A 10,047-nucleotide genomic window follows, 5' to 3' on the forward strand; every position below is an offset into this window, starting at 1 on the left:
TCTGCAAGGAAGAGAAGAAAATGCTCTTCTTCATAAATTATACCAGATCTTGGTTTTTGTCCCATAGCATGACTTGCCTGATCCTGAAAACAATGAATGTTTTCCTCCTATGCAGATATTCAACACACAGTGTCTTCCAGAATGACTGGAATAAATCTGTCTTAAAAAAGATTAGAGGCAACTTCATTTGTGAAGGAATCAGAAAAACAAACTCATGTAGGAAAACCACGTTCAGTATTGATGGTAAGGACCTTTGCTCAGGTAACTTTTCTTGTGCTTCCTCTGTCTTCAGTGTTGCTGTATGAGATAGACCAATATTTTGAAGTATTTTTCTGTGGTGTTGCTTTTTGTGTTTTACCGGAACTGGCTTTGAATGGGGTTCAAACCCTTAACAGGAACAGAAAACCATGAATTAAGAAAAATAGAGGCATAAAGGAGGGGAAAAAACGGCTTCATCATGATTTTTTTTTTTTTTTTTTCTCGTACAAAAAATGGCACAAATCATGATTGTGCTGAAATTCAACTTCACCCCAAAGCTTACACCTTCTTTCTGAAAGAACAAACTCTTTGTTCTATGGTGAAAACATTACTTCTCTGACTCCAAATAGTTATTAGGATAGATAGGGTCATTTTGCTTATTGGGCATAGGATTCAGAATAAATGACAGTTGCTTGCTAGGTCTTTGATTCAAATTCCTTTGAAGTCTAGTTGATTTTAATGGGCTTTAGATGAAAGTCCTGTATAATCAGGGACAGTACTGGCTGGTTTCTAAAAAAAAAAAAATAGGCTTTTTGGGGGAGTTTGGCGCAAGGTTTATTCTTGGAAGAGGATACTTAAGTTTGTACTTGACGTTCAGCTTGCAAGAAGCACAGCTAGATTCAGAATAAAAGCCATTAGAGATGTTATTCTGCGCCTGATGTAGAAGTATGTTGGGACAAACAGTGTCAACAAGCCTATTGCTCTCTCGGGCATAAATAATGTCTCAGTAATAAAGTCTGTTCTTTGGTCAGGTTCTTACTGGCAGCTGTTTATCTTTCCAGCAAATATGGAATGCAGATTAATCCGTTTATACTCTTCTGGAAAACTGTGTATGACAAGGCATGGGGCACTCTGAGAAGAGGGAAGGTCATATGCATATGGCTATGTGAAATCATGTAGTGTCCTTTCTTCCAAACAAGTTTTCTTTGCAGATCTTGCATATGTTCTTCCTAGAGCTCCCAAGTGCTTTTTCAGCATCAGTTTAGCCTCTCAACTCCCCCCTCAACAAGTAAATATTATTTCCACTACTTATAAGACTGAGGAAAAAAGAGGAAAAATGTGAGTCCCCAGGGTGACATAGGAACATTGCTGCAGAGCCAGGAATAGAACTCTGATCTCCTGATTCCCTATCTGGTGCTTCTTTAAATATATGACCATCTGCTCTCCTATTGGAAGTATAGGTATTATATGCTGACTCCAACAAGCTGGCTACTAAGCCTGTTGGTTCATCTTTTTTTTTTTGTTTGTTTTGTTTTATCCCATACTGATATCATCACAAGCTAAGCTTTTGGCCTGGTGTCAAAGTGATTTCCAGGGTTTGAATGATTTGACCTGCTTGTTATTGTTTTACCCTTGCACCACACATATGCTTGGCTGTTTGTGACTTATCTGCATACCGTCTGTTTAGCGACAGCCACAAGCTAGAACTGTTTTGTTTAGAAGTCCCATACTGAAACATACCATCTTTTGAACAGCTATCATATAGTGCTGAGTTCAATCCTGGTCACTGCTTGCTGCCAGATTTTCTCCTGAGCTGCCTGTAACTTTCAAGGATGGGAATTTTAAGAAGAAAAGCAATCTTACACACTTGTATCTCTCCACAAACATCAGCTCACCACATCAAGCTTTCCCAGTTTCATGACTAGCTTCCATGCTGACTCTGTCTGGACTAAACCCGAACTAGACAGATTTCAACATGATTTTTTTAAATTGTCACCTTAATTCTGAAAAAAAAAAAAAAAAAAATCTAGTAAATCTTCTCTCATGGCTTCAAAAAGCTTACGGTATATCTTGGAGTCAGAATCATCACTAAGCAGGGTCAGTACAGTAGCATGCTGACTAATGTGCCTTAAATCCCAGTCTTCTGCTTTGGTGAATAGCAGGTTGGGTAACTCAGCTGTTTTACTAAAATCCTCTGTTTATCACTGTGACTTTACTTTGAGGAAGCACGCACTGAATTGATAGTTCTGTTTGCCATTGACAGAGAGAGTAACTATACAGTATCTCCTTTTTCTGAGAGTACTGAAAGATATTTCTCTGTCTTTCTGAGTAACGTTCCAAATGTTTCGGTGCAGTACATTGTTTGTTCTACAATTCAAACCAGTATGCGAAGTCTTCAGCTTTCTAGCTTCATTAGAGAGTTTTTTGGAAGTTTTTTAGAGTTTGTTCTGATTTAACAGCACTAGCAGTTCTCAGACCTCATCTCCAACCATAATATTGTTGTGGATGAGAACATAGTGGAAACAGTTCTCTCTCTCTGAGATGACACAGCAAACAGCCCATTAACCTTGCATTTGGTATTTTAAAGTACTTTTAGAAAAGATTCCAGCCAACATACAATAGATTAGAATGACATTACTAGTAAACCATGAAAGTAATTCCTCTAAGTCAACCGGAAGTGTCTGCCAGATCATCTGCTGACATAGGAAGCTTGAGCTTTAGCTCAGCAAAACTGCTTTGACAATTGGTTTGTGATCTAATAGTTTCAAGACATATATATTTTCAAATACTTTCAAAGATTATTCAGTTGTTTTTACAGCAGTTATACACAAATACATTTTGAACCAAAACTAGGAATTTGAGTGTGTTGTATGTGAAATAAGACCTATCTTTTCTCCATCGAGTCGAGTACTCATTCAGTAAGCAGTTCCTTATAGAAGGCAGCTGAAGCACACTGGCAAGGTCTGTGTTGCTTTAATGAGGCTGGCAGAGCAGCTTCCTTAGATACCGTTTTCCTTAACCAGGATATTATTAGTAAATTGCCTTTCCTTAATGGCAGTTGGGCTGGGTGGTTATTTTGCCTTCATCTTCTAGACAGCAAAATGTCACTGCTAAGGAACCTTTAGCTGATCCTTCAAAAAAGGATCTGAATTCAAGGAAATGGTTTACGAGAAACAGGCAACAAGTATTGTTGTTTCAGTTCTTGGTGTTATGGGCAATCCCTCCCTACAAGGGCTTGTGCACAAAATCCTGCAGTCCTTTGTGTAAACACCATTTGGAAATTTATCTGAATAAGGACTGTGCAGTTTAACTTAAAACAAAAGCAACCAAACAACTTGTAGTGTATTACAAGCGCAGTGGTAAACTATTGAACTTCAAATCTATGCTTACAAGCTGGCTGCAAAATACTGCCCTTTTAGTTTGAAAAAAGGAAAGACTTACTGACAGGTTTTTGTGTCTGAATTTGCTGTTATAAAGACCAGCTAGATTTTCACACTCTCCTTGTCCAGCCCTGAAAACTTTTGCTCATAAGAGTAACTACTCTTCTAGACACGATTAGATATTATGATCTCAAAGGTATTGTTTTAGGGCAAAATGATTTTCAGAGGTGCTTGGTCCTGTAATGGCTTTCTGAGTGAGCAACAATTAGGCAAGAATCTTTGATTTTGTAAAGATGCAAAACTTATTGTAAAAATTTTGTTGTCAAAAAACTGTGGTTTGTTTTGATGAGACCTTTTTAAAGATGTCATGTAGGTCTATCTTGCTCTTTTTTTTTTTTTTTTTTTGAACACAGTAATTATTTTTGTAAGTAAATAAACCAATATTACTTTATTGCTACTTGCAGAACTGCAGAAGACAGCACATAAGCCTCTATTACTGCTTAATGGTCAAAAAATGAGCTTACTGCACTGCGTTCTGGAATTAGCAGCATCCTTTTTAATGAGTTCTATTACAAGCCCTAAAATATTGTATGAACTATTTAAACATGCCATAAATTAAGTGCAAATAGCCTTGCATACAATTTCTTAGACCCAAACAATATATACTATGTTTGCTTTAAGTTAGGTAGCTTTTGCAGCTATGAAATGTTTTCCCATTAACCTTTGGCCTTAGTTCCAATAACAGTGATACCCATACTGCCTTTTCTGTTCATTACCAGCACCACCAAGCATCACAGGATTGCTAGCACGCACGCAGTTATACGTGTCTGTGCAAGGTGAAGAGTACTGCAGACTCCTTAACCTGCATCAGGATTTGGTAAAGAGGGTCGTGATGTCTCTGAAGTATCTCAGTAATGATGAATGAAAGCAGCAGTACGTGGCAAAAGATCCTGAAGCAGATTTTGAGATAGATAAGTCTAGTCTAGACAACTTTTATTTGGTAGAATTTTCATTCTATTTTTGCAAAAGAGCCTTGAAGAATCTAAGAGCCAGGTTTGGAGTGTGCTATGTGTCTTAAGTACGACAAGCAGTAGGAACTTGCATTTTTGTTGTTGGATTTTGTAATAAACGGCTGCTGCTGGTACTGTCAGAAGACTGATTGGTGTAACTTCAAAGTGCTTGTTGTGAGAGGGCTTTGCAATAAGGCAATTGATTTGCACTGAATAGTTCTACCCACAAGCGTTGGATATATTCAGTTAAGAGAGCTGGGATTTTTTTTTTTTTTTTTTTTGGTTATAGCCAAAACCTTGTCCACAGTCATAGCTGAACTGTCACTACTGTTTGTAAAAGAACCAGACTTAAAAACGTCAGCCAGCTCTGCTCGGGAGAGCAGTCAAATCTAAACAACTCAACATGGGGACATTCCTATTGTGCAGGTGGGGAGCACAGACACTGGGCTGGACTGTGATTGCACCTGTGATGTCAAACAGTATTCCTTTGTGTTAATGCACACAGGTGCAAATGCCTGGATGCTGGGTGTACCAGGAGAGCTGTGTGACTTGTCTGTGAACAGACAGAGTGGGGGAAGCAGGGAGCTGAACCCAGGTTGCCTGTATCAGTCTGTACCTTGGTGTCAGATGATTTTATGCTCTGTTCGGGCAGAGTGATTTTTGGATACCTTTTATTGTTGTTCTTTTTCCTCTCTTCAAATGCAGAGTTCTTAGGTTAAGCAAATGAATATCAAAGCCAGCAGCAGTGAAATGTTTGAAATATTCTTTTATTCTGCATGAGCAGAAATCTAGCCAACCTTCATGCAGCTTAGTACTTCATTCTCAGTAGTCAGTACTTCTCCTGAAAGGAAGTCTTCTCGCTGACAGAAAGCACTCAGCATTTTGTTGTTTATTCACCTTGGATGTATACACATCAAACTTCCAAACACACATATACATGCATATTTTTTGCCAGCTTAACTTTTCAGACCTCTGTAATCTTGCAAACCTCTATACAGCAGTGACCCAGACCGTAGATTTCTTTACCAAGCAGTGTGTCCCTTGAACAAATCACTCACACGAAACAGAGGGTGTTCAAAGGCAACAGAGACAATTATCACCATTACTTTAGGCTTCATACAGTCAGAGTTAGGTTCACCAGCTTCTTTTTATTGTAGAAGAAAACTGTGTCGCATAACAGTTCAAGTTTTTCTTTTGAAGATGCACAGCCAGATCCTTAACTGGCTTATATTGCTGTGCTGCATTAAATTTAACTTAAACCAGATGATGGTGCCACTCCCTCTTACCCCACACACTTCCCCACCTTTTAAAAGGGTGGTTGAGTGCAGATGACATATGTAGAGAAATCTGTACCGTGAAAATCAAACAGGCAAACACAGAAAATTTAGCAAGAGCCACCTTTGTGGATTGAACTGATAAGAGTAAGCCATGGAACATATTCAGAAATAACAAAGATTTTTTAGTAAATTGCCTCTGGCTGGAGGCATAGATAGAATCCTATACCTGTAGCAGTGAAAATTGAAAAGAAATTCTCCTGTTATCAAAATTTGCATCTTGCTACATTAAAGCAAGAGCATATCTGGGTTTTGATGGGTGCCATGGCAACAATGTTACTGGAGTATAGCATGAGAACAATTTCAGAGAGAGGAAACTGGATGAAATGGGAAGCTTGCTGATTGTGTATGGACACAAATGCTTTTGCTGCAAACTCAGAGACAGCTTTATCCTTATTGTTCCTGGGCTGTTACCTGCAATCACATCCATGTTCATACTTTCACCCCAAGCTACCAAGGATTACAGGAAATGTGGTTACATCAGGCTGGCAGCCAGTCACCAGTGGGCTTCCACGGGGATCCATTTTATGGCGAGTTCTCTTCAATGTTTTTATCAATGGTTTGAATATGGGACTTGAAGGTGTGTTAAGTAAGTCTGCAGACAGTACTCAATTGTGAGGAGCTGGCACTGTCCTGAGGGCAGAGAGATCTTGGCAGAGCGGGGGGCTGAGCAATCACCAACCACGTGAAGTTTAACAAGAGTAAGTGCTGGATTGTACATGGCGGGCAGGAAGTGAGCTCTGCTGTGCTGACAGCAACAGGACATGAGGAAATGGCATGGAGCTGTGTCGGCGGAAGGTCAGGTTGGGGTTAGGAAAAGGTTATTTACCAGAGTGTGGTGGGCATTGAACAGGTGGTTGGGTACAGCCCTGAGCTGCTGGAGTTCAAGGAGCATTTGGGCAGTGCTCTCAGATGTAGAATTTGGGCATTTTGTGTGGATCCAGGAGTTGGACTCCTGGAAACTCCGGAGTTTGAACTCCGGAGATTCTGTGATAATTCAGAAATAAGGAAAGAAAGAACAAAACCTGCTAGTTCTAGAAGGGCAGATCTTAAAAGTAGCCATCTGCCATATTTGCATCACATAAAAAAAAACAATGCAGAACAACCCAAACATCCGTGGTTACTAGCAAAGTACTGGAATGAGATCTTGCTTTTGGTAAAATCTATTCTTAAAAGTATGCCTGTAGAGAACAGCAGATAACCATCATATTACCATTCTAATTTTTACTGGCTCTGCTTTTGTTCCAGGAAAACTAATTACATTACATTTGGCCTAGGAGTAAATATTCTACCTTTTTTGATTTGTGCAGTACACCTGCAATTCTTGAATTCAGATACTTTAGTGCCAGCAAGAAGGAAGTGAAACTGATACCTCTCTCATGCCAGGTTATGTGCTCTGAGATTTGGGTGGAAAAGGAATAATTCAGCATTTATAAATGGTAGTATAAAATTATTCCTATTGCAGTAGTCAACAACCACATGTGCACAAAACAGCATGAGAGAGAAGCCTTAGTATCAGCTCTGGATATTACAATTTTCTTTTTAGAAATTGTTAAGAGCTATGTCTCTTATGGCTTTTATCTTCTCCATACAGAGCACTATTCAACATCTTGCATATGCAGAAACAGTTGCAATATCTAAGGAACAGACTTCCATTCCTTAATTCTAAAATTAAATTTATTTAGTTTCTGATTTCTTTAACAAAAATGGAACTATTGCAACGTACTGCCAGTCCCTCTTTCCTAGTTGCTTTTGAACCAATTTGAGAGCAAGGCAGATGTTTTGAAGAGTTCTGGGATGCTTCTCAAGAATGAGTCGTTGAGGTTTCATACTACCTAAGATTGGAGGAAGGGATCAAATGTATTTTCAGTCAAAAGCAAATCCAGCAGTAGAGAAATAGAGGTCATTAAGGTCTGCAAATTCAGCTGCCTGTGTTTTTTCCAGACCTTCACTGTTCTCATTCTGTGTAACTTGACAAACTCAGTTTAATTTTTGCTCAGATGGTACTAGTTTATTTTCTGTTTGCACCAGAGCCTTCTTGACCCTTGTAGCACACATCTTCTGTCCTCCTGTTTCTTACTCTCATTTTAGAGAGTTTGCTCATCCCCACATGGTTAATATCATCCTTGGGCCGGAGAGGTTTGCTGGCTGACATATCTGTGAACTCTTTTCACAATGTTTTCTTATTAATTATATGATACGTGCCAGTGATTGGAGCTTGTTCCCTTTGTGTTTGAATATTTTTCAAATGACCTGCAGAACTAAAGGGGTGAATAATCAATGCTTATTCTAAGGAGGAAAAACAACAAACAAACAGAAAAGCCATCTTGATCATTGCATTTTATTATTTTGTAATAAAGTAACATTTATGAATTTTGAAAATGTCTAATAGAACATATAAAAAAAAGGGCAGGAATCATAACAGGCAGTATCTTCTTCTTTGAGATTAGCTGTATAGATACTCAAGTTTGGTATTTCAAAGCTCAGACTGAAGGAAACCTTTGTGTGGGTCTGCTCTGCTTTTCAGACTGCCTTGCAGGTCAGGAACAAAAAATGCTGCCTTCATATATGAGTCTGGTCAAATGGTTACTCCATGCAGCTGACCCTACTGTCATTAACTCATAGCTACATAATTACTTTATCTCCTAATTGCTTTATTTTCTTTAAATAGCCTTCAATTCACTGAGGATCTTCCCATCTATGAGCAGTTTAGTTCACCTACTAAAGAATCCACTTCACATGGGGTAGAGAACTTGCTATGGATTGGATATACCCCTGAAATGTCTTTAGTGAATTAAACACCACAGCAAGTATCTGGGTTCCATCTGTTAATAAGATACGCTCACATGTTGTATAAACTAAAGCCATATTCAAGCTTCCAGGTTCAGAAGAAATTTTCCAGCTACTGCACTTAGAAAATGTTCCAAGTGTGAATAAAGGTTAGAAATACATGCCTCCCCAAGTCTGCAGGCAAGCTGTGAAAATGGTAAGGAAAAAAAAAAAAGGAGGGAAGCAGCTCACATCCCCTTAGCTTCACTGGTAGGTCAGCTAAATACGTCCATTTAGGCTAAAAAGAAGGGACTTTGCTACTTTCACACTGAACAGTCCATGCAGTAACAAAACCTCAAGCAAAGTTAATCTTTTCCCACTGACTTCAATAAGCATGATTCAGGGGAGAGAAGAGAATGCTGTAAATACATTCTGTTGCACAAACCACATCTTCTTTACTGCATAAATTGGACACCTAAGAAATCTGGCTGTATTTAAGACATTGCAGCAGAATAGCTTTTAAGCAGAAGATTCAAGAAACCCTTAAATCTCAGGCAGCAGCTACAAATTGGTTGGAACTTTGAATCAGTGTAGGTGAGAATAAAAAGCACTACAGAAGCATAAAGCAAGATATTTTAATAAACAAGGTGATCATTGTGGTAGACCACTATACTTCCATACTGCATGTATAAGTATCCATCGATCTGTAACATGTTTAGAAATACAGAAGTAAAGATGATCAGCTAATTCAGTTTAAAGTGCTATGCCATTGGCTTGGCAGCTTTTGTCCAGGCTGCTGGCATCCAAGATAACAGTACACTTTCCTGCCTCCTGTTTTGTCCCTCAACAGATGGAGCGATGATCCTGTTCCTGAACCTGACTTTAAAACCTGAAGCGGAGGGAGCAGTTCCCCTGTCCAGGTGAGAGCCACAGCTGACGATGTAGTAGCCTGGTTTGCAAGGCTTCCCCTTTGAACAGCACCAAATGCTATCTGAAACACAGCTCTTAGCACCCACCCAATACCCCAGCACAGACAAGTATTTTTCATCTCCTCCACTTCTGGCCAAGGCACTGGGATCAGTTAGCCAGCACAGAACATCAGAATGGTCCTCCATCTGATTTATAGATGAGTTTGTGTAAACAATACTTTCTTCAAGTAGCAAATACAAAAATAGCACAATGAACTTCACACCAAGTTTAGAAGATTAACTCTGGTCTAGTTGTTAAGCACTACAATTGCGTAAGTTTTGTTTTTCAGCTGCATTTCAGGGACTGAAACGTTGGGCAGCTTTTTATACCAGACTGGCATTTGAGCTAGTTTCCTTCGTAAGTGTGCACCACATTCTTATCTGTATGTTCTGCTTAAGGTTGCACTGTGAATTTTTTTAAGCATTCTTCCTTTTCACTTCATCACATCACTGTACTATTTTATCCACGTGTGCATAGTACTCCAGACAGACAAAGAACACAGTTCTTGTAGATTATCAAGTGAAGCAAGAACACCCCCTTTGGGTAACGTACAGTCACTGCAGGAAGTATTGCTGTTTCCCTTAATGATTATTTGGCTGTGGTTAT

The sequence above is a fragment of the Centrocercus urophasianus genome, unplaced genomic scaffold (genome assembly GCF_019232065.1).
Source record: "Centrocercus urophasianus isolate 14NV4802_14NV808 unplaced genomic scaffold, USGS_Curo_1.0 seq_20, whole genome shotgun sequence".
NCBI lineage: Eukaryota > Metazoa > Chordata > Aves > Galliformes > Phasianidae > Centrocercus > Centrocercus urophasianus.